We start from the raw sequence: 22788 nt of genomic DNA on the forward strand, positions 1-22788 counted from the left end.
AATTCTACAAAAGTTCACTGTGTAATGCATCTTATACCACTAGAATGGGAAGCAAGAACACATCCCCATGTTGAAAGTTCATAGAGAAGGCACATAGATATGGAATAGATACATCTACGTAATGCAGAAACTTGGATATTTTTTATATAGATATCACTTTCTCTCAGAGGAAGAGTAACAAGAGGGATATAAATATGTAATTTTCACTGGACACACGTTTTGCATAAAAACCCCAAGGGGCAGACATGTTGCTTTGGTAAATTGTGGCTGTAGACAGAAATAGCAGAATTCGGAATATCGCTATTCGATTGATCTTATCCATAACATTCAATTAGAGGTGCATGTATGTATTTAAATGCTATCACAAGAGCTAATCGAAATGGAGACCCAAAATATGAACTTCTTCCATGTTCGAGACCTAAAGCTTTGGATCAGCTTATTACCGATATAGGAGCTGGCCATACAGTTTGAATTTGAATCTGACATTTCTCAGAGGTGTTCATATTTGTTCTGATTGGAATTCATTTTGACTTTATTAAGAAGATGTATTCCGTGAGAAGAACGGTCCACATCTTAACGAAAAGAGGTACAGGAAATTCATGGAGAATTTTAACTCCGTGTTCCGGGGAATCTAAATACTGAGACTAAATTTCAGCCATAGGCCTTTCCCATCTTCCTCGCCTATCTTTAACTTACCTATTAGCATATTGATTAAATATATTGTAGTGTGCATGCCGATTACTATGCCCTCATGCTGTGCATGAGAATTGTGAAGCTGCAAATTTCCAGGGTTTGGATTAGATTAGAAATTAAAACCTCAGGCCAGTTTCTTTGAAAAGTTCATCAAAGTTCACAAAACTTTTGGGTGAACCTGCACTCATTTTGTCTGGTTTTGTGCAAAAATCTTGCAAATATATAATTATGCAGGGTTTTCAGGCTTCCAACTGGTTTTTACCCCAATGTTTTGAAATTGTCTAAATCCAGAGCTTCAGTAGGATGCTCAGAAAGTAATCTCTGGTGGAGCAAGAAAGAAGCATATGCTTATACATATCAAGAAGCAGTATTGCAGCCAAGTTTTAAGCAACTCTGCTGTTCCTAAATTTGTGCCTGTGTACATGTAAATTGAACCAGACATCTCAGTGAATTCACAAAGTGATGCTTTTAGCTTGTAAGATAAGAAGACAATATATTTCAGCGATACTCATCTCCTATTTGCAAATTTCTAGGGTGGCATTAAAGATCTCCTTTATCCTTGGCCCTGCCAGCTACCAGCATCTGAGGAAAAACTGAATCCCAGAAAAATAGAACAAGGTAGGTAAGATCTTTCTGAATCTTACCAAGTCTTTTTATTAACCCCCTTACCTTTCTGTAAGCATAGAAGACATTTTCTGTAATTACTGAATCATGCCAATAACAATGCTGAATCAACCCATAGGCAATGCTTCATGCAAAGACTGCGATATTTTTCAGCTACTGAAACCGTATGAACTTTATTTGAAGTATGGTTTTATCCTATCAAAGAGCCTTGAAAATAATCTCCTAACATGTTACATGTATTCTTTTTTTTGTTTTTTTGTTAATGTGTTCACATATCTGTTTCCAGTTAGGAATTCAGGGAACACACATTTGAGTATTACTTCAACACAGCTGACAGTGAAATAAATTATGTGTATGTGCACCTGTTCATTTATAGGAATGTGTGGTCTCTAAGGTGGCTGCTTATCACTCTGAATACAGGCAAGGGAAGATTCATTCATAGGTAAGAAGCCAGTTTTACATGGGATTTTTTTTTAGTGCAGGACTGTGAAAACACAAATGCGTAGCAGGGGGGATCAGAGGCCATGGGAAACAATAGGTGCACGACAAGTAGGTGGGGGAAGACGGAAGGTCAACCTCATGTTGACCTGGTGATAGAATGTAGCTGGTAACATTCAGAGAGATACCTGGGGTTATCAGATGACAGGTAAGATATAACATGCCTTAAATGCAACGTCCAATGTCTATATTTAGGCCCTGATTTTATGTACTCAGTAGAATGATGAAGTGAAGTTTGTAGGCTCATCTACGAAAGGTGTTTTGTAAATTCCTTTTCAGTTCTAATCCACAAAGGGAATTTACAAGACAGTTTGCACAGACGAGCCTATGAATTTCACTTCATATATCTACCGGATATAAAAAAATCATGGCCTAAATATAGACATTGGATTTATGGCACATTATAACCTGCCTGCCATCAGATAACCCCAGGTACCCCTCTACATTTTACCAGCTACATTCTATCACCCAGTCAACCTTCGCCCTTTCCCCTTTCCCTTTCTCTGTCTCGCACCTATTGTCTCCTATGGCCTCTGAACCTCAATGCCAAATATCTGCATGTTCACAGACCTGCTTTTTTGCCTATTGGCTTCTATTCATCTAGAAGAACACAAAACACCAGCAGACTCTCCCTATGCCTAAAGAAGGGTGTTTGTACTTGAAAGCTTGCAAAGAACATTTTATTTAACTGTTTAGTTGATCTAATAAAAGATAACACATTGACCCAAAGAACCTTGTCTGCCTACGTCCTTAGACCAACAGGGCTACAACCAGTGCCCCCAATTACTTTATGGAAAAATATATGTAACCAATAAGATATAAGATAGAATGATTTTAAATCACAGTCATCTGCTGAGTTTGTACTAGGAAATTACCAGATCAGAACTAACTAGGCATTCTATGCTTTGGGGAAATGCAAAGTTATAGACAGATGGGGAGATATTTTGCTCGGCTCAATAGTTACAGGCAAGCATCGCAGCGGTAAATAATTTTTATTTTTACAGTGATACTGAATGAGTGTCCTTTAGAGAACTGCATTAGAAACCAAAATTAAAACATAATCAAAGGCCTAGTATTGGGTAGATATGGTTATATATAATAGGTTGCACAATTATGTCAATGGTAGTTTGAGGAAAAATCATTTGCTGTTAATTTGGGGTCATCGTGTTGTGCTGCACTATTTCAAATTCTGTCTTATTCTGTAGTAGCAGAAAGATGCTCTGGATTGGTGTCAGATGTCAAGGGTAGCAAAAAAAAAAGGGTGGGGGAGGAGAGGGCAGCAAAATCCCTATTACTCCATAAACTCTCAAATATGTTATGCATTTTGTTGACCAGAATCAACACTATAAAACCTCAGATGAATTCATAACTCTAGACTAGATGGTCTCCTTGAGGCCACAGAGCTTTCAGGTTGCCCACCTACTGCTGCATCCCAACTGCAGAGAGGATGGAGGGAGTGCACATGTACAGAGGGAAAGTAGTTCTGGCTCTGTCCCTCTGCCTTCTCCTACCCCTGCCTCTCCATTTGCTGGCCAGCAGAGTGAGGAAAGTAAAAGAAAACTGCACATTTTTCAGGATTACAGGGAGGCACTTCAGCCCAGAAGCAACTCAGGGCAAAATATTGACCTCCTGCATTTGAATTCTTCCTGGGGCTGATGCCTCACCCCTACTCAGAGCCAAAAGCACACTCTCCAGCGAACCCTAAAACGTGAAAATCGACTTGAACTAACACATTGGGAAAAATAAATAACTTTCATTCCAGCGCTGCGTTGCTTTTCTCACTTTCAGCGGCAGAGGCTTTTTGATTCTTGCTAACCTTGAAGATACAAAACAAAATATGTGTTAATGATATTCGTATCTCCCAGCTGGTGCTGGCAACACTTTTACTGCTCTGCGGGACAAGTGCAAGTACAAATGCGAGTACCAGCACCTTGATGAGAGCATAGTGTCCTGTGTTTCAGTCTAACTATTCAAACTACCAGACATGTAATGAAACAGTTTCTATTCTGAATGAATAATTGAACTGTTTCTGTGGGGAGACCTCTTTAGAGCCATGTGGCAGAATATTTTTTAAGGCATTTATGAAAGCCAGCCCAACTGGAAACCATCCCACACACAGAGACCACATTGCTTTTCCTCTCAGCTTGACTTAATTGCTTCTTCCATGCCTACACCTAATCTGGATGCGTGATGTATATTTGGTGGAGAAATATGGCAGGCTTCAGGGAGTGCTATTAATATCATAAGGTGAGATTGTCAAAAGCACAAGTACCAGCGAAAGTCCACAAGCATTTTCAAAACCCCAGCCCACATGATTTATTATTTGTGTTGTAGTGGTCCCTAAAAGCCTCCATAAGGATTTAAATGTGCTTTAGCACTTGGCTCTTGAGACAATTACATGGTAAATTAGAATTTCCCTTTTAGATCCTCCAGGGTGATCTAGCTGCTTTGCTCTACTGCACAGGTAGACACAGCTAAGAAAACTTAGCTCACTACCTGAGTTTACCTTGTTCCTCAAGGGGCTTTCTACTTTATCCTATGCCAAATCAGATATACCTAGAAATCTTTCCTCCCCTCCTCTGCCACAAACTTCTTCCTTGCAGGAATTAATCCAGCTCACACAAAAGAGAAATCCACCCCTCATTAATAGCTTGGTGGGCAGAGCATATGCCTGGACTACACTTAAGTGGTAGAACAGGGTCTTGAATCTATGTGCATGGGTATCAGCCTAAATTCCTTCTTGCCAAACTTTGCCCAATAAAAGTTTTGTCGGAACTGGTAGGTTCCCACATAAAGTGTGGTTTCAACGAATCGGCATTTTCAAATCAGAAACATTTTGTCAAGGCATCCCCAAGCTGCTGCATTTACACCATGCTCAGTTCCAGTAGCGCATTAAGTGGTACGAGTAATATCTATTCCTCATAGTTGATTTTTTTCTCTCTTATACCAGCAAGAAAGTTGCAAATACCATGCAGAGGTTTGTGAGCTATTCAGTTGTTTTAACGTGTGTGCGTTGTTCGGTGTGCTTCTGTTATCAAAGCTATAACAGAAGCATGCTGGATGCTCAGAGTGGAAGGCAATGAATCCACTCTGGCAGTGAATTCACTTTTGTGGTTCTTAATTTCTCTGGAATTCATTACACATCCGCAGACTGACCCTGAGAAAACTTTCATTTCTAGTTCAAATGAGTTTCACACTTGTATGACCTGTTGTATTATACCTCAAGAGCACACTTGTCAAATCTAAAGCTGTGGGACAAAGTGTAGGCTATACGTAGCTTGAGCCAAGACCACTGAGTGCCTTGACTGGAAGGATTAAGACCTTGAACGTGACTGTCGGAAGCCTTTAACACTTAGGAACTCCTCTGTGCCATTGCCCCAAGAGTTGCCTGCATAGACAAACCATCCAGTGGGAGAGAAGGCACAGGCAGAGTTCAAGTTTTCTCTTTTCTTTTCTTCTGCCTATTTCTGCACACTCCTATTTAGCATGCAACTTTCATACCTGAGCTGTCCAAACTATTTAGATTGTAAGTTCATGATCTGTCAAGTGCCATACATTTCTCTAGTGGTATAAATTAATAATTATAACATTTAAGCCACATGAAAAGAGAGAGAAAGTCAAAATACAGTTTTATTATTCATATTACATCTTACCACCTTGTATCACTTTGTCTTGGGGGCTTTAAAGGCAATTTTGGTATTATTCAGGGAAAAACTGTGAACAACGTGAAGCTGAAATAAACAACAGATGCTAGTGATGGGATAAATGCCTTTTACTAACATCGCCCCAAAGATGTTGCTGTTCCTTCTTTAGGGATAATAGTCTCTTACTTTTATTTCTACCCCACCCATGGGGATACTAATGTGTTTTAGACATTATTTGTGCTGTGACTCTCTCCAGATGAGGGAGCTTCAGAAGACTGGCTCTTTCCTGTATTGAAACTGTTCAGTTGCAGATACTGAGCAGCATACATCAGGACCATACCTTCTGGGACTGATGTCAGCTCACAGAAGGATGAAACAATGCTGGAGTTGCTATGATGCCTGTGGTTATCTGAGAATACAATACTGATTCATCATGGAAATATGACCCCCTGTTCTAAGTTATAAAAGAAACAAAACCTTTCCAGGAACAACACATGAAATTAATACTTCCTAGTTTGTAATGCAGTTCCTTGATTCAAGCAATCAGACTACTTTCTTTACAACTCATTGGATGACAAAGCCTTTACTTTGATAAAACTCCCACTGAGATTTGCTTTATTCCAGTTGAATCCAAAGCTCACTGAAGTCAACGGAAAGACTCCCCATTGATTTCAATGAGTTTGGGTCAGGCTCTTGGATGAGTTTTCCCTTTGTCTTCAAGCATCTGCTGTATTTAAAGTGCAAGGCAGACTATCTCCTAATTGTTTAATGTTAACTTGCTAGAAGACAGTGGTATTACTTGTTAGCTTTCCTATTTAATTGAAATCACCGAGTCAGAGGCTGTTAAATTTGGTGACAATCAATTAAGTACAGTGTACAGTACAAACTTACAGATCTCTTCTATTGATGCTAAGTCATTATTTGATGATCTGAGACATATCATTAAAGTTTCTTATCATCCACTATAATACTGTGAAACTTCCAGTTGCAAATTCAAAGGCACGGCAGCTTAAAGTACAGGATACTATCAAGAACGTTCATGTATCAACTACTCCTGTACTATGGTAGGTTGCTAAAATACACCACATGCAAGGTTGTGGAACAGATCAAGTCAGCCCAGTGACCCATTAGAAGCTCCCTGCAAGCTACATGAAAAGTTTGGGTTCAATAACTGGAGCAGACCAAGGGTGGAAGCTGTTTAATGGTAGCACATTAAGAGCCTGGGGAAGACTGGGAGAATAATTCTTAATTAATTATTTATTCAATGAATGCCATCTCTTTTTCTGTTGACAAATTGGCCATGAATGGATCATGATATTTTTGATGAATGTATTCATCTCTTTGAATAATTTATCATCTCTAGATTATTTGCTTTATTGTAACAGATATTTGAACAGGTTAGGACTGGTCAAAAGGTTTGCATAGTCTATTGCTGTCCTCTGCTTGGGTCCACATGACCAAGACACAAGTTTCTGGTGTGAATTCTAGCCTTGTGAATTCAGGACGGTGGAGATGAATGCTCTTCATAGGCATTCAGTCATGCAAATGAAATCTACCTCCAAACTGAAACAAATGGGTGGCGTCTTCCCCCTCCCTGGTACTTTCTCAACCCTACTTAACAATTGCTCTGTTATTAGTTCTTATGAGATCTGATATGTGCTATAAATATCTATGAAGGCTAAAATTTGGAAGTTATTGGGACACCTAGTTGTCTAGTAGGATTTTCATAACTGTATCGGCACCTCACCTTGTTAATCCTATTAAGCCCCTTTCTCTACCATGTAGCATCTAAATCCTTTAAAAACACGAGCCCATTATGAATAGTTATTCTGGTATATTCTGCACATTCATAGACTAAAAGGCTGTCCTAATCCAAAACTGCTTCCATCTTAAATAGGCAAGGAAAACAGAAGGAGGGAGAAACACGTGTTTATTGTTTATATGTATTATTATTTATCTCATTTATGAGAAACCGAGGCACAGATGAATGGAATCAAACAGAAAGTCTGTGGCATAGCCAGGTAATGAACCCAGGTCTCCTGGCTCCCAGCCAGGTGTTTTAACTACAAAACCATCTCTCCATTCAGTATAAACAGTACTAAAATGTCACTTCCTCAGTCAACCCCTCTGAAAAACAATGCATTAAATATAGAGCAGAGATGGTCCTGAATCAAATCCTTTAATCTACGTGAGCCTCAGATGTAGGTCAGGGATTGTCTTTATTGTGGGCTTACACACTGAGAGCATCTGCACACAGCTTCATGTTATGTCAAGGCAGTGGATAAGAAATCCAGAGATCTAGGGATCTCCTGCCTCAGAAGTCTATAGGCTAACAGGCCAACACATATGCTTCTTCTCTGCTTATTTTCATCAATTTATTCATTGTTTTATTACTAAGCAAGTCTGCTTAGCAATACTCTTGCTTAATTACTCTCCAGCCTGTGCATCTGTAAGCTTTCCAATTAACTGTACATTTCTCATCTCCAGAGAACACCAGGACATGATTTGACATCTACTCTTTTCTCTTTTCGCCAATGAGAAGATTGGAAACCCTAGGGTGTAAAGTCTCCTGTGCGTGGTCTGGCAGGGGAAAGAGGACATTAAGGCTAGGAATGAATGAAGAGGATCAGCTGTGTCACAGCACAACTCATCTGCTTCATTGGGCAAAACACATGTTGCCCCTTGTCCTGCCTCCTGGATGGGACAAGGGGTGATGTGATCCACCCTCTTTCCCTGCTCAGCGAGACCCATCCCATGCAATCAAAGGAGAGGATCTGGCTAAAAGGGGAAGGGCTTTCCCTGCTTAGCTAGACTTGCTCCTATGATCACAGGAATGGATCAGCTGAGTGGGAATACCAACTTCTGCTCTTATGCAGAGGGACCACAAAATTCCCTGGGGAGCTTCTCTGTAATGGGGAAAATGGGCAGGTACATCAGGGGCATGAGGGGCCGTCAAACCCCCAGACCATGTGCCTGAGGTAGCTGTAGAGTAGGAGCAGCTTGGACTGCCTATATTCTCCCACCACTGAGCTAACAGATGTCTGCTGCATTAAAGTGGCAGGGTCTGTTATGACCTTTGGGTGCTTCACTGAGTTTCCTTTGATGTGGAGCAACACAGGGTAGCAACATCTATTTGTTCACAATTTGTGCTGCCATAAAAAAATGTCATAGCCGCACAAATGAGACATCAGGCAATACCTGCTTCTTCCTGAAGAGAAAGCTAAAGAAAGTTAGTGGATGCAAAGAGCTTTTGGGCTGTAAAACCTTCACTTGGAGTGTTCCCCACTGGGAAGAGTTCACAAAATTCTCTTCCTGAGGCTTCAGTGAGATAGGAGTAGGTTTCCCTCATATCAGCCTGCTCAGTTTGCGGTGGGGTGGTTAATACACATTCCTGCATCACTGACTTTAATATTCTAGGGTTTATATATAAAAAACTGCACTGGACCACTGAATGGGATTTTCCATTCCCATTCTAGCACCCTGGATCATCAACATGCTCATGGGGTACAGTCAGTACAACCTGCTGGGGGAAAAGATGGTGCAGTTCAATTGCTGGAATACAGGAAGATGCTTATACTGGGGAGATGGTGATGGGAGAATAGGCACAGATTTAACATCCTGCCCAGCCAACAACTCCAAAAAACCAAAAGAAGAGGAAGCCATTCAGCTGTTCCTTCAACATACAACAAAGGGGTTTCATAGTAAGAAAAGAGTCTGATCTGAGAGAGAAACGGAGGAGACTAGTAGAAAAATAGATCCAGGAAGGAAGGAATATACAAAATTTAGCAAATAAGTTGTTGCATGCTAATACAATACAGCAACGGTGGTGTGGAAAAACAATGAATTCTCTTACTGTAGGCAAAGCTGAAGTGGGCAGAGGAAGGGATATTTATATCTAAATTTCCCACATTTATGTTGGTCTGCATTAACAATGACAATTTTTCTGCATGCTGCTCAGAACAGTTTTGATACTCACACCAAATAGCAATTTAGACCACCAATGGTCCCATTGACCTTAGGGGGATCACATAGAGATTAAGCCACCATTTAACATGAGTAAGAGTATCAAGATTTGTCCTGAAGTGAATCTACAGTGCACATCTTGATCCTGTGATGGGCAATAATTCCCTTGTACAGGATAATGAGGAAAAGAACTCTAATGGCAGGGATATAATCAAGGAAGCCTCCATTTATGAAAAATATACATCAGTATAAAAAAAAGACTACATCTTAATAGGAATATTGTGTAAGATCCTTTTCTTCCAGAGCTGACACCAAAACAATAAAGATCTCAGTTCTTGTTAATAGTTCTGCCTTTAGGGGAGTGAAGAGAAAATTACCTAAAGAAAAATAAGCCTTATAGCAACTTCTTTTTGCACTTATGGATTCAAGAGATTAAGGTGGTTTTTCTCCCCTCAAATATTTTCTTAAGTATTTACTTAAACAGTTGTCAGATCAGCATTGTACCCAATCTTTTATAGGCAAATAGAGTCTATCAACAGTGCCACCAGCAATAAAGCTCCACACTGCTGAGGCAAGGCAGTTCAGAGCCCCTCAGCTTTCTCCACTGAATCCACCGACTATATCTATCTTTTATTTACCCGTCTCCTCAGTGCTTTTAAGGTGGACAATATAATACATCTGTTTACTATCGCCACTGCCCCATTCGTCTGAGTATGTGTTCTCATAAGGACAGGATAAATGTATTAGACTAACATGATGCAGTAGTCACAAGTCTTATCTCTCATGTTTTTTAGACAAAACACAATCAGTTTTTAGGAAGCTAGCAGAAGACAACACTTGCTTTATTCCCCCTCTGGTAGTGCAGGGACTGGAAGTAGCACAAAGAAGCTGGAACACAACTCTTGTGGCATATATGATATTTATAATACTCTAGGAAATAAGATACATGTGTTTTATTAATCAATAGAGGGGCTGCATCAGGAAAAACTGGACACGTTTCCATAAAGTCTTGCGCTCACTTTGTGCTGCCTACATGGCTGATTTTGTTAATCAATGCTTTCAATATTTCCCAGTGCATGAAGCTATATAGAAACGACTTCTTGTGAGTGCATAAAGGAAATAGCTTTTCTGTGACCTCGTTCTGTGTAAAACTAGACTGGACTGACCATAATTTACAAAATGCATAGGTGCTACGATTGTATTTTGCGGGGTTATGCTCTTGTATTAAAGAACTCAGAACTACCATATCAAATTCAAAGCTTACGGTTTTACAGGGGAGTTTGTGAAGCTTTCACAGAAACAGAGCTGGTGTTGGAGAAGGATGGAAACATAGAAGGAAATACAGGTCAATAGTCAGATCAATAATTAGGGTAGTAACCTGAGAAGAGGGAGAATGGATTACTTGCTTTGCCACCAGTTTTCTGTGTGACCTGAGGCAAATCATTTAACCAGTCTGTGTCTTGGTTTTCCAGCTGTAAAATGGGCGTGCATCTTTACTGCACCACAGGAGTTCTTTGATAATACAGAATTTTAAAGTATTGCAGTAATGGGAATCATAAAAATACCTTATATAGACACAGTCCACTCCTGCAAGGTTATTCTTTTGTACAGGGGCACACCGTTAGAAGTGGTCTATAATGTTATACCTTTAAAAAGTTGTAATTTTCTTTGTCCTTGATGCTCACTCTCTTGACCTAAAGGTTTGTCAGGTGTAGACTATCACTCTGGCCAACTCTGAGTCCTCTTGTATTAGTAAGAGCAGCAGACAACTTCCCTCTCCTTTAAAGTTAGCACCTATTGTCCATACCATCCTCTACCTTTTAGACCCAATTCAATAAAATATGCTGACTTTAAAGCACCTGAATATTCCCACTGGTTTGACTGAAAGACTTGAAGCTGAATGTGTGCTTTGCTAGACTGAGTATGAGAAGATGCCCCAGCCCTGAACATGATGAACAGTAGCTGTGGACAGGTCTAAGCAAGGTTGTACTGATGGACTTGATTCGAGAGCTTCCCCTAAGAGATTGTGATGTGTGTGACCTTGATTTTGAAAAATTGGTCTAGAAATCTCAGAGGCAGGGCTCTGTACATGTACAATAGTGGGCATTATTCATTTGGCAGTGTTAATACAACATCATTAGAGATATGTAAAGAATAAATTATTTTATCCATTTATCATTCCCGATGAAAAGTAAATTATTCTAACAGCATTTATCATTCAACTCATTTATTTGAGAAAGATAAGTAGAGAGTAGTGGTTGAGAGTGCTCTAGACACAAAGATTAGCCTGTTATGGTTTCATTGTGACCATTTTATATTATAATTGTCTTTGCAGCTAGGCAGACCTTCTCCTTTTCTCAGCTCTCCATATTACTTTTAAGTTTCAAGCCCACGGAAAGATTAAAGCAAGGCTCGTCTCTCCCAAATCAAGGTGATGTACTGACACTCAAACCTAGACTCAGTGTCCAGCTATGCCACAGACTGCCTGTGTGACCTGCTGTTTCACTAAAACTCACTGGGCCTCAGTGCTTAGCAAGATTGGCCTGTGATTTAATCTTAGATTTCAGTTTTGGTCTACAGGGTCTTCACAGCTTTCATTTTCTGGGTGCTTGTATAATACAGCCTTTAAATGTTCCTGAAATATGAGTCAACCAAGGAATCCTGAACAAGAACTCATGCACCTACCATGGCATAAGGTGGATATTTGTCACCTCCGTTCAAAACTCTTGCCCAGGAAAGTCCCTGTTCAGTCTCTGCCAAAACTTTTAAACTCCAAAGGAACTTTTACACTGAAGTTCCCTGGGTACCTAGGGTTGCCCTGGTGCATAAGCCCAGAAGTGTCTCATCCAGGGCAAGGCCAGACATGCCTTTGTGCCCAAGTGCAATCAAGATGTAGAAGCTTTATATCCCTCTTCTCTAAGTCCCCTGAAGGACCTGATTTGGTAAGTGCACTCACAAAATGCTTAACACACACCAGCAGGATCAGGCTCCCTACAAGAAGCTAGGATGTCCTCTCCCCAAGTCTGCTACTGATAAAATAAAACCTATGCACTTATTCCCACTAGGGCATTATCAGAGGTCGTGTCTACACAAGATGCTGACTGCACAGTACCTTGTTAGTACTGTGCAGTAGTGTTGCATGGCACAAAGCATAATAACGAGCTATTGCACAGTCAGCATCACCAAAAGGCTGTTCTGGGACGCTACTGGGCAGCAACTCCAGTTTCTGCACAGTCATTTAGTACTTATAGATTCACAGATTCATAGACATTAGGGCTGGAAGGGACCTTGCGAGATCATCAGGTCAGCCCCCTGCCCAAAGGGCAGGAAGTCAGCTGGGGTCAGATCATGTACCCTATTTATGGATGCAAGGACTAAATGACTGCGCAGTAACAACTGCACAGTCAACGTCTTGTGTAGACATGGCCAGAGGCCAGCAATTGGACAGGTTGAATGGCTTAAGGAGTGGCCTTAAGTGACTCAAATGGACCTTCCCTCCCCAGGCTCACATAGGATATGTAAAACCCATGTTCAATTCTCTATCGAGTCTAAGCATCTTACACTGCATTCCCAATTCCACTCAAGGGGTCAGACAGCTTTTTTTAGGTGCTTAAGCCCTTTACTGGATATGCCCCTGCATCACATACAAGCTCTTTGTCTCTGCATTAGATCAAATGACTAAAAACATAAGTGATTTGGCAACTTTATTTTCTCCCCATCTGACTTCTGTAGCTGAAAATACATTCAGTTTTATCTACTAAATGCTAGAGAGGTCTTTATTAGGGTCAGTCATAAAAATCTATATATTACCTGCAAATAATTGAAATCCTATTTTCACATTTCTAAATGTGTAATTCATTGTTCCGCTGAGCAGCCCAAATTGTAGCCATTAAAAAAAAAAACTTTGCTCATGAAGGACAACAAAGGAGAAAGTACACATTCTTATATAACACATTGGTCTAGTGGGAAATAGGAAGAGATGACACCAGAGGTCTTTACAACCTTAAATGGATAGGCATAAAGCATTCTGATCCACTGTACAGAGAAGGAACAAAATTGAAATTGTTGGAGAACAGCCATTCTATCTAGTCAAATGCTCTCTCAGCACCTACAGATCAGGCTGCCATAACCTGGGGAATTTCTGCAAGAAAATGCACATAGTCAATGGCTAATGGGATTTTTCCTAGAGCACCCCATCCAACATAGATACACCAGCAATATTTCTTTAAGATGACTGCAGCTAAGGAATTTGAAATCTAAGCTCTCGTAATTAGTTTGGTAATAGTTCTTGCAAGATAATGGAACTTTTGTCTTATTGCATATGAAAATGACAATTTTACTTATCCTTTCAGTAAATGATCCATGCTTAAAACCAAATTGAAAACTTTGTTCAACCCTGGGTTTTGTATGTATGCATAAGGCATCAGTATATAACCACAGAATGTCTGGTCCATTTTCTTTCTTTCAGTGACTTCCCTGGGCTTTCTAGCATTTTTTCTTGATTTTATTCCACTGGTAGAATCTGACTTATATAACAAAGACAAATACAGGATGCAAATGTTCCTCAAAATGTATTCTGTTCAGGAAGATATAACCCATGGGGGGGGGGGGGGGTGACAGTGCACTGAACCCTTCCAGATTAATTTTACTATGTGTAGTCAAACAAAACATATCTGAGGTGCTAAAATATCCCACATATTTACTTCTATATTTTTTGTAAATCTCTCAGTTCAAGGCACCGACTCCTTCAGCTTCCATTGCGTTAATATGAACCTTTGCACTAGTTTCTTTGGGACTTGGATTACAGCCTAGATGAAGGAAGAAAGACTGTTCTTGTAATAGATCTCGTCATGTTTGAAAGCAAATGCAGTGACCCCAAACATGAATCATCACTATGGGCTGAACTTTAGACCTTCTTTACTAAAAACCCAGAGGTCTTTAATTCTCTAGGACTGGCTGCTGATACAGGATGCAGAACAGCTAGTCAGTGTTAGAGAAAGGTTTTGGATGTTGTCTGATAAAAGTTTTTCAGTGCAGCATTGTAGACTGAAGACTGGGTGGTTAATCAATTTGTTGTTAATCGATCGGAGGCATAACCTGGGCAGATCCGTATCCTGGCCAGAGGCAACGGCACAGTTGGACTGCCAACAGTGGCACAGTGGTCAAGAGAGAAGTGGTGGCAACTGCTCTTTTTAAGTCCCCCTTTACTTACGCTACTGGAATGAATGATCTAGCATAGCATTGCCCTTATTTTTCCTATTCTTGACTCATTCTTGCACTGATTTTGATTTTGGTAAAAACATTGGTTAAATTAGATACAAAAAAGTGCTTCAGGTTAGAAGTTGTTCACAAAACCTGTGCTTGATCATCTCTACCTCATTTGTCTGTCTCGCCAATTCAGGCACTTGGTATAGTGGCTCAGTTTCATTTTGATGCAAACAGGAAAATATCTGAAACACTAGATAGAAACCCAAAACCAAGGGGTTGAGGGCATAACATTTTTTTAAACGCATCTCTGGTTAAAATATCAGAATTGCTTGTGGTTGTGATTATTCTGTTTACCAAACAGCTCTACTTCATTGAAGTTTTTGGTGGGTTATCCAAGCCAAAACTATGACTTTCACCTCTTATTGCCTAGCACAGTCGAATGACTTCCTGGCTATGGGGCAAAATGATGATTTTTTTTTTTTTTAATCTAGGTAAAAAGAAAACCCTAAGTAAAATACCTTAAATGGATGGAAAATCAGTGCATGAATATATTTGGAGGTCCCTTTACTGCATGTATGGTCTGATTCTACTTGGCCACACGTACGTATGCACTACATAAAAAGCTTCTTTTCTCTAGGGACACTTCACTCTGCCGTTAGACTATTCTTTGTGGGTTAAGATCAAATCTGATCCATTTTGTAAATTAAGTGAAAACTCTATCAGATTTCCTGAGCAGATCAAAAGAAATGCAAACTTTTATCTTTTGTGTTTTACTTTGCATTTTAACAATGTCTCTGCAGTAGAAAGACTTCAATGGAAACTGTGTAAAGGTATTGGGTTAGGCTTTCAATTGTTTCAAACAACCTTAAACAGGCATCTTAATAGTCACAAAATTTGCCCCTACTGCTAAAGATCTTGCATTTGCTAACTGATTTGGGGTTAATTCTTTTAGCAGAGAATTTCATGTCAGGTTTTCTCAATCTTTTACTTATTTCCGCATATCTGCTGAATTAGGTAAAATCACTTCACAGTTTTCTTTGCATGTGGAGTGAATGTAGACATGTCAGGCGGTTCCTGACCTGTACTGTAAAAGGTTGGGCTTACTTACAGAATAAGGGCATGAACAAATGACTACAAGGTAAAATGAAGTAGACTTTACACATCAGCTGTTCCATGGCTGTTGTCCGTGTACATGTTCTTACCCTATGGTAGAGTTAAGCTGTCACTGAAGTAAAGAGGCAGTTAACTGTGTTAGTCTGAAGCCAGACAAAAGAGAAAACAGGATGGAGTATTCACACAGGCAATTATGATGGAACAACTAACACATTAAAAAGTCCTCTCCTCCTTCATCTCATGGTAACTCATTTGTTGTGCCCAGGTCCTTGCATTATATACAGTGAGAATAAGGGTATCCGCATTTAGTCTTCCTTCTTCCTTCCAGGAATGGGTTTCTTAATTATACTCCCACCTCTTAGATTCATATAGATGTTAGGGGCTGGAAGGAACTTTACAAGATAATTGGGTCCAGCCCCCCTGCACTTAGCCAGGAAAGACTGCTGGGATCAGATGATCCCAGTAAGGTGGGCATCAAAGTGAATGCCAAGACCCCACATAGGTGGGCGTCAAGGTGGATGCCAAGACCCCACATAGGTGGGCATCAAGGTGGATGCCAAGACCCCACATTGGATATTGTTCTTCATGACAGTAACATTATCTGAGCTAGAGCTGCGCAAACAATTTTCTAGTTTTGTTCAAAAACTTTTGTAAGAAGTTGTGGGGAGAAAGTACTTCTCCTTGTGTGGCAGGTTTAACAGCAGGAGAAACATGTGGTCAGATCACACCCTACCTGTGGGGTATCTAGGTGGATTTAGGTTCAGTTCTTGTCCACCTGATTCAAGTCCTGGAAAAAAACCAAAACATTAATTCATCTAATTTTGTAACACGCTGGCCATTAAGGGCTGTGCAAAACAGCACTGTTTTGTTTCGACTTCTGTTTTGCCATTTTGATGGGACAGTATTTTATTTCAAGTTTTGTTTCATTTTGAAAGCACTGTTCCTTTTCATTTAATCAAAACTGTTTCGACATTTCGCCCATAGACTATAATGGGGAAGCACAAAAATGCCTAAAACTTTGTAATTTTTGGTTTGATTTGAACAAATCTTGCAGGGATGGTAGCCCCTTCATAGCCATGAACCCTGCCAGGTTTCAAGGAGATACGTGTAGCGGTTTATGGGAAACTGCAGCCCAAAATCTTGAAAGCAACAGACACCTGTGACATGAGTTTTAAGGCACAGCAAGGTGAAAATTGCAGGTATGATAGACCCTGATGATGCCACAAAGCCTGCCAAGTTTCAAGGAGATGGGTGCAGGGGTTTCTGGGAAAAAGCATCTCAAACTGCGGACAAGAAAAACTTGTGCCGTGTGACTGTGTGTGTGTTAAGGCACAGCTGTTTTTCTGCCCCTCCCCCAGAGCACTGGGATTGGAAAGGACCTCAGGGAAGGATCACAGTCACTGGCCAGCTACACAGTCAATATGAGAGTGGTCCTTCCCCCCTATCTCTCCTTACTTTCTGTTTCCCTGCGAGCAAGCCGAGCTTCAAATCTCAAAACGTTTCGAAACTTTCAGAATGTCTTGACTGCCCTCATTTTGTTTTGAGGCTGTTTTGAAGCCTTTTGTTTCATTTGGATTTCTCTGTTTTGAGATCAAAACAGCTTTGAAATGAAACACCCGGCAAAATTTCACACAGCCCTACTGGCCACGTCTACGCGAGAAGCTGACTGAGACGTTATTATCCGCAGTCATTTCATATTTGCATACACAAGGACTAAATGACCGTGCAGTAACCAGAATTACTGCGCAATAGCATCTCTGAACAGTTTTTAGGTGATGCTGACTTCACAGTAGCTCGTTCCTACTGCACAGTAGCACTGCATCATGCTTTGTGCCACTTGATAGTGTTATGCAGTAGGAACAAGCTACTGTGCAGTCAGCATCTCATGTAGACACAGCCACTGTCATCTCACCCTTAAGATCGAGTCACACAAAGGCAGCGTGGAGGTATAGGAACAATCCATCTTTTGTATTAGCAGTTTTCAGGGACTCTAGTAGGGTGGAACAGAAACACACTTAGGTACCCAAGTCAATTTACATGCCAAATTCTTTAATAGATGGAAAGAAATTTGGACCTCACAGTATATTTTAGTGGGATTCTGAAGGCAACTGAAAACCGTTTGAGGAAATCAGTCAGAAATGTGATGTGCAACACAGCCCCTCTTCCCTACCTCTATGATGTAATTTGGGGAAAAGTACATTTGTCTTTATAAGAAAACAGCTGCCAGGTGAGGCCATTGATCATTATGTTACAGCCCAGTGTAATATAGCTAAGTCATGTGAATTTGAGCAGTTAACAGATGGACTAATTAGAGACCGCATCATTATTGGTATAGCTGATAACCTGGCCTAAGCAAGGTTATTTTACTAGTAATAGATTTGACTTTGCAAAGAACAGTGGATATTTGCAGAGCTAATGAAAACTGTGCTTCCCAAATTATTCCATGAAAGAATTGAAGTGCATCTAATTAAAAATGCATGGCAAGGCACAGAGGCAGAATACAAGGGTAAACAATTGGCACAGCCCAGATTCAATTGTAAAAAAAGAAAAAGAAAAGAAAAGAAAAAAAGAAAAATGAGGAGCAAATCACAACAGGACTCAAAGATCTCCAGCCCAAGGAGGTTAGGAGCATGACTGAAATAAAAGCAACCACTTTTTATTGTTGCTGCAACTGCTGTATCTGTTCCCTTTTGCACACACAATACTTTAGACTGCCATTCCAGCACCTCTCACCAAAACTAAACACACGAAAGCAAGCACGGGTGCCTCAGGGTAGTCATTGTATAGCTTACAAAGCTAACACTTAAGCAGCAATTGAGATTTTTGCATGCAAATAAGCTTTGTTATAAACTCATTAGTATTTCGGCTCCTAAACTGGAGGTTGGGATATTCTTAGATTCTCTGCTCTTGTAGGAATTATGACTTATTTCATCTGACAGGGCTATTACTATCTCCCATCTAATATTTGTAATCTCACACAACCCCTCACCATTCTCAGCAACTTTGTTTGACAGCTACCTACAAGAAAAAATGTGTCACAGGTACAGCTATGTGAAACAAAGCTTCCCCTTTGTGGAGTTTACATAAGCCTTGTCGTCTGCTTTGTTTTGGTCCCTGGGGGGCTGTATAAACCGGGCCCATTTCTGTTACCTGGAGATGTCTCTGGTAAGATGGAAATGGGCCTGAAGGATGGGCAGTAACAAGTTCCCAAGGAAAATCCTTTTTGCTTAGGGTTTTCCCGATCGGAGATATAAGCATGTATATCAATCGTGCTCCCAGGTTGCAGATGGTGGAGCAAATTGCATTAGGATTATTGTCTACTTCCCAGGGATCAGAAGACCTTAATTTTTCTTGATCATGATCAAGGTATCCCAAATTAAACACAGATGTGGTTATTTTGGGAATTTACCAAAAATCAGAAATGTCTTCATATTTCAGAGGAAGTGCTCCCATCCCCCAAATGGTAACTGGGTTTTTACCGCCACTCCTATTTTAAATTATATGTGACAGATATTGTGCTAGATAGTGATATGGATGGTATTTTTTTAAGGAAAAAAAGCACCAGCAATGTCAATGGAGACACTACATAGGGCTGTGAGTCTCAGCCATGGTACTGTGGCAACCCAGTGTGCCTTGAGATCCTTTCAGAGGTGCTGCTGATTCACAAGATAAACCCAGAGGCCATGTCCAGACGAGGGTGCCACATGCCACACACACAGGCATTCCCTACACTGCTACTTTCCAGAATGAAATAAAAAAAAACACACCAAAAAAAGTGGGGCGGTACATGTGGCAGCAATGTGTGCTGCCCAAACCTGGAGCGTGGCCAGCCGGAGCTATGCTCTGGCTGCCTGCCAGGCTCCCTGCTGCAGGAGTGCCATAGCTACAGTTTCCCATGGCCCCCAAGACCTCAAGTAAGGCACAGTTGGCTGGCCCTAGTCACCCTTACCCCAACTGGGGTTACCCGCCACATGTTGGAGCGTGCATGGCACAGGCACTTCCGGGGACAAGTAACAGAGGCACAAGGTGTGCCACTACTTGTCCCTGGGGAAACATGTTCCTGCTTGTGGGGATGTGGCCAGAGATTTCAAATAGGAATCCACAGTGCTGCAAGCATTCTGACCTGGTGAGGACTTTCTGAATTCTTTCCAACAGAAGAATTTTAATGTAGTCAAGAATCAAGAGAAAACTAAGAGCCGACATTATCCAGTGCCTAATGAGGCTAGTGAGAGGTGTTTTGAGCCTAAAAAGGTCGAGAACCATTGTCATAGAGTTCGTTTGCCAATTGGTGTTGTTCCTTCTTTGGTTCTGCAAACACATATGAGTAAGTGCAGACATTTGGGGAAGTAAAATTCAGTTCAAAATGGCCATCCAATTTAAACTTTGGTCATCCCCATGCCAACCTTACACTTACAGACTCAGTCTCAGTGACCAGCAAACAGTCTAGACCTGTAACTATACAGGAGATCCATGCATACCAAACAGTCTAAAAATTGCAGAAATCAGTTTAAGATAAACTTGGATCTATGTAGTATCAGATTTATTTGATTTAGCTCAAACCGATGCATTGAACTTCTGTCCACTTCCCCTGCGCAGTGTCAGGGCTGGGAAAACCCAACCACTGGCCCCAACCCCAGGGCTGCTCTTTTCACCCCCCTCCCACACTGAGATATCTTTTGGCCTCCTCCTCCCCAACCAGCCAGCCCTGTCAACCCTCATCCCACAAACTGCTCTGGGTTCAGCCATTTCTATGAGCATTCACTGCTGCTGGAGCAAAGCAAGTAGGTCCTGGTGTGGAAAAGGAGGGTTGGGGGTGCAGGTTTCCTGGACGAATTCAGGGGGCTAAAAGTAGCACCTGAATCCCCGCAAGCCCCTCTATGGACCCCTTGAGACCCCCTGATTCTGTCAAACACTCCTGGACCCCAGCAAAACCCTGTGTATCACACCAGCCCCAAACCCATTGGGGGTCACGCTTACCCCCCTCCCCCCATCTCACCCATGGGTCATGCCTGCTCCCCCCCACCCCTCACAGATCATGCTTTCCACTCCCACCCCACCCATGGGTCACACCTTCCTTCCCCAGTGGACCCCCAATCCCCTCCAGCCTGCTGGACCCGCAACTCCCTCACTAGCTCCCCCATCCTGATTTACCTGATATCGAGCAGCCGTTTTGAACCAATTTAACCTCCCCTCAATGCCCTCAAATATCTGTAATTAGCCCTAAGCTTAGAGGTGGTTTGGAGAGGGGTGAGGAAAGGGATTACAGGCATGGAAAAAGAGCTCATATGAAGAGATCGAGAAGATCAGGATTTTTATGAAGAAAGAATAAAAACACAGGAGGATGTGATGAAGTATATCAAATGAGAAATACCTTAGAACAGGTTGGTCAGTAGTGGCCATTTTTCTTCTCACATATGAACAAGGAGGTGGTAATAGGTGGCAAATTCTAACTTGATGTGAAGAAGGGTTATTTGGCAGAGCAAATAATGCAACTGAAGGCATGTCTGGACAAAATGAGGGGCATGTGTGCACAACACTTTAAAGTGGGTTAAATGCTTTTGCACTGCTTTAATGGTGTTGATGTTTGCATGCGTCCGTGGTGTATTGCACATTAATTCCAGCCGCTGTAGCACATTCAGTGGCATAAGGCACCTTAAATGACTTGCGGTACAGCAAACTAAAACACCTCTAAGGAGTTTTAGTTTGCTGCCCTACAGCCGTGGAGCGAAGCACCAGGCTCCATGCGGCTCAGGGGCTGTGCAGGCAGCCTGGCAGCAGCCTGGGAAGGCAGGCTTCACTGACTTAAAAAAGTAGCAAGCCTGATAATTTATTTTTTTCCCCCTGGAGCCTGCCTGCCTGCATGAGCTGCACAGGGACCTGGCCCTTCCCTCCGCAGTTGTGGTGCCCCCTGGGACCATCCCAAGCCAGGTGCCTGTGGGTGCATGGTGCCCAAGGTGGGGGGGTGCTGCTGCTGCCATGGAGGGAATCACCACCCCTCCTTCCCCCCGCTCCCCCCCCACAGCCCAGGGACCGCTCTACCCCTGACAGCTCACCCTTCCCTTCCCGCTGCCAGAGAGGCAGGTAAGACATTGGTGTCCATGACACGGGGGTTTATTTTGCCCTAAGTTGAAGTGGTTTTTTTAAAACCCACTGCTTCAGTTTAGGGCCCCCATTTTCTTTACACATCCCCTGAGACGCACATTGCTGCCAGATGCTATTTTGCCCCCAGACTTCACTACCTTCAAAACAGGATTGGACATGCATGAAGACAACAACAATATTCACAATATATTATAGAAGAGGGATCCTCAACCAGGGTGCCAGACCACCTTGGGGTGCTATGAGGTATGAGGAGATAAGCAGATAAACCAACCTCACATTTGTCCTTGACTGGACAATCCCCCCCATCCCTATTGCCCAGCCTGTGCATAAGGAGATAAGCACTGTAATACAAAATACATCAGTTTTGAAATTGTATGCCTCTCAGTTCACAAAAGTTATGGGGGGGATGTGCCTCAAGCCCAATGAGGGGGTGTCTCAAGTACAAAAAGTTTAAAACCACTTTGATAGAAGATGCAGAACATATTATTTTACCACATCATGTTTTACATAACTTTAACTCATTTACATTGTAAGACTTAGAGAGTGTTAGTGGGACTAAAATTCCCTGATGGGATAGAAAACTCTAATATAATGTGAAGCCTTATCATATTAAGCATAATTTTTTATCATATCAGTGACTTAACAGATCTATAAACGTTGTTTCACTAATACGATAAGACAGTTCCTGATATAAAAACTTAATTGCTGGTTCATTTCTCCTACCATATTGGCAATACCGTGAGAAAAAAAGAATTGATATTAAGATAATAAATTAATTACAAAGATACACATCTACAGTATAAAGATTTGCTTTCTTTTTCCATTGTTCAAATGACTCTATGCAGTTCTGTTTATATACAAAAAAGAAACACGCACAATAATATGGAAAACAGACAAGTAAGGAATTGGTTGATTTTTTCAAACTGAAAAGTAAATGTTTACA

This window comes from Alligator mississippiensis, chromosome 12, assembly GCF_030867095.1.
Source record: "Alligator mississippiensis isolate rAllMis1 chromosome 12, rAllMis1, whole genome shotgun sequence".
NCBI classification, from domain to species: Eukaryota; Metazoa; Chordata; order Crocodylia; family Alligatoridae; genus Alligator; species Alligator mississippiensis.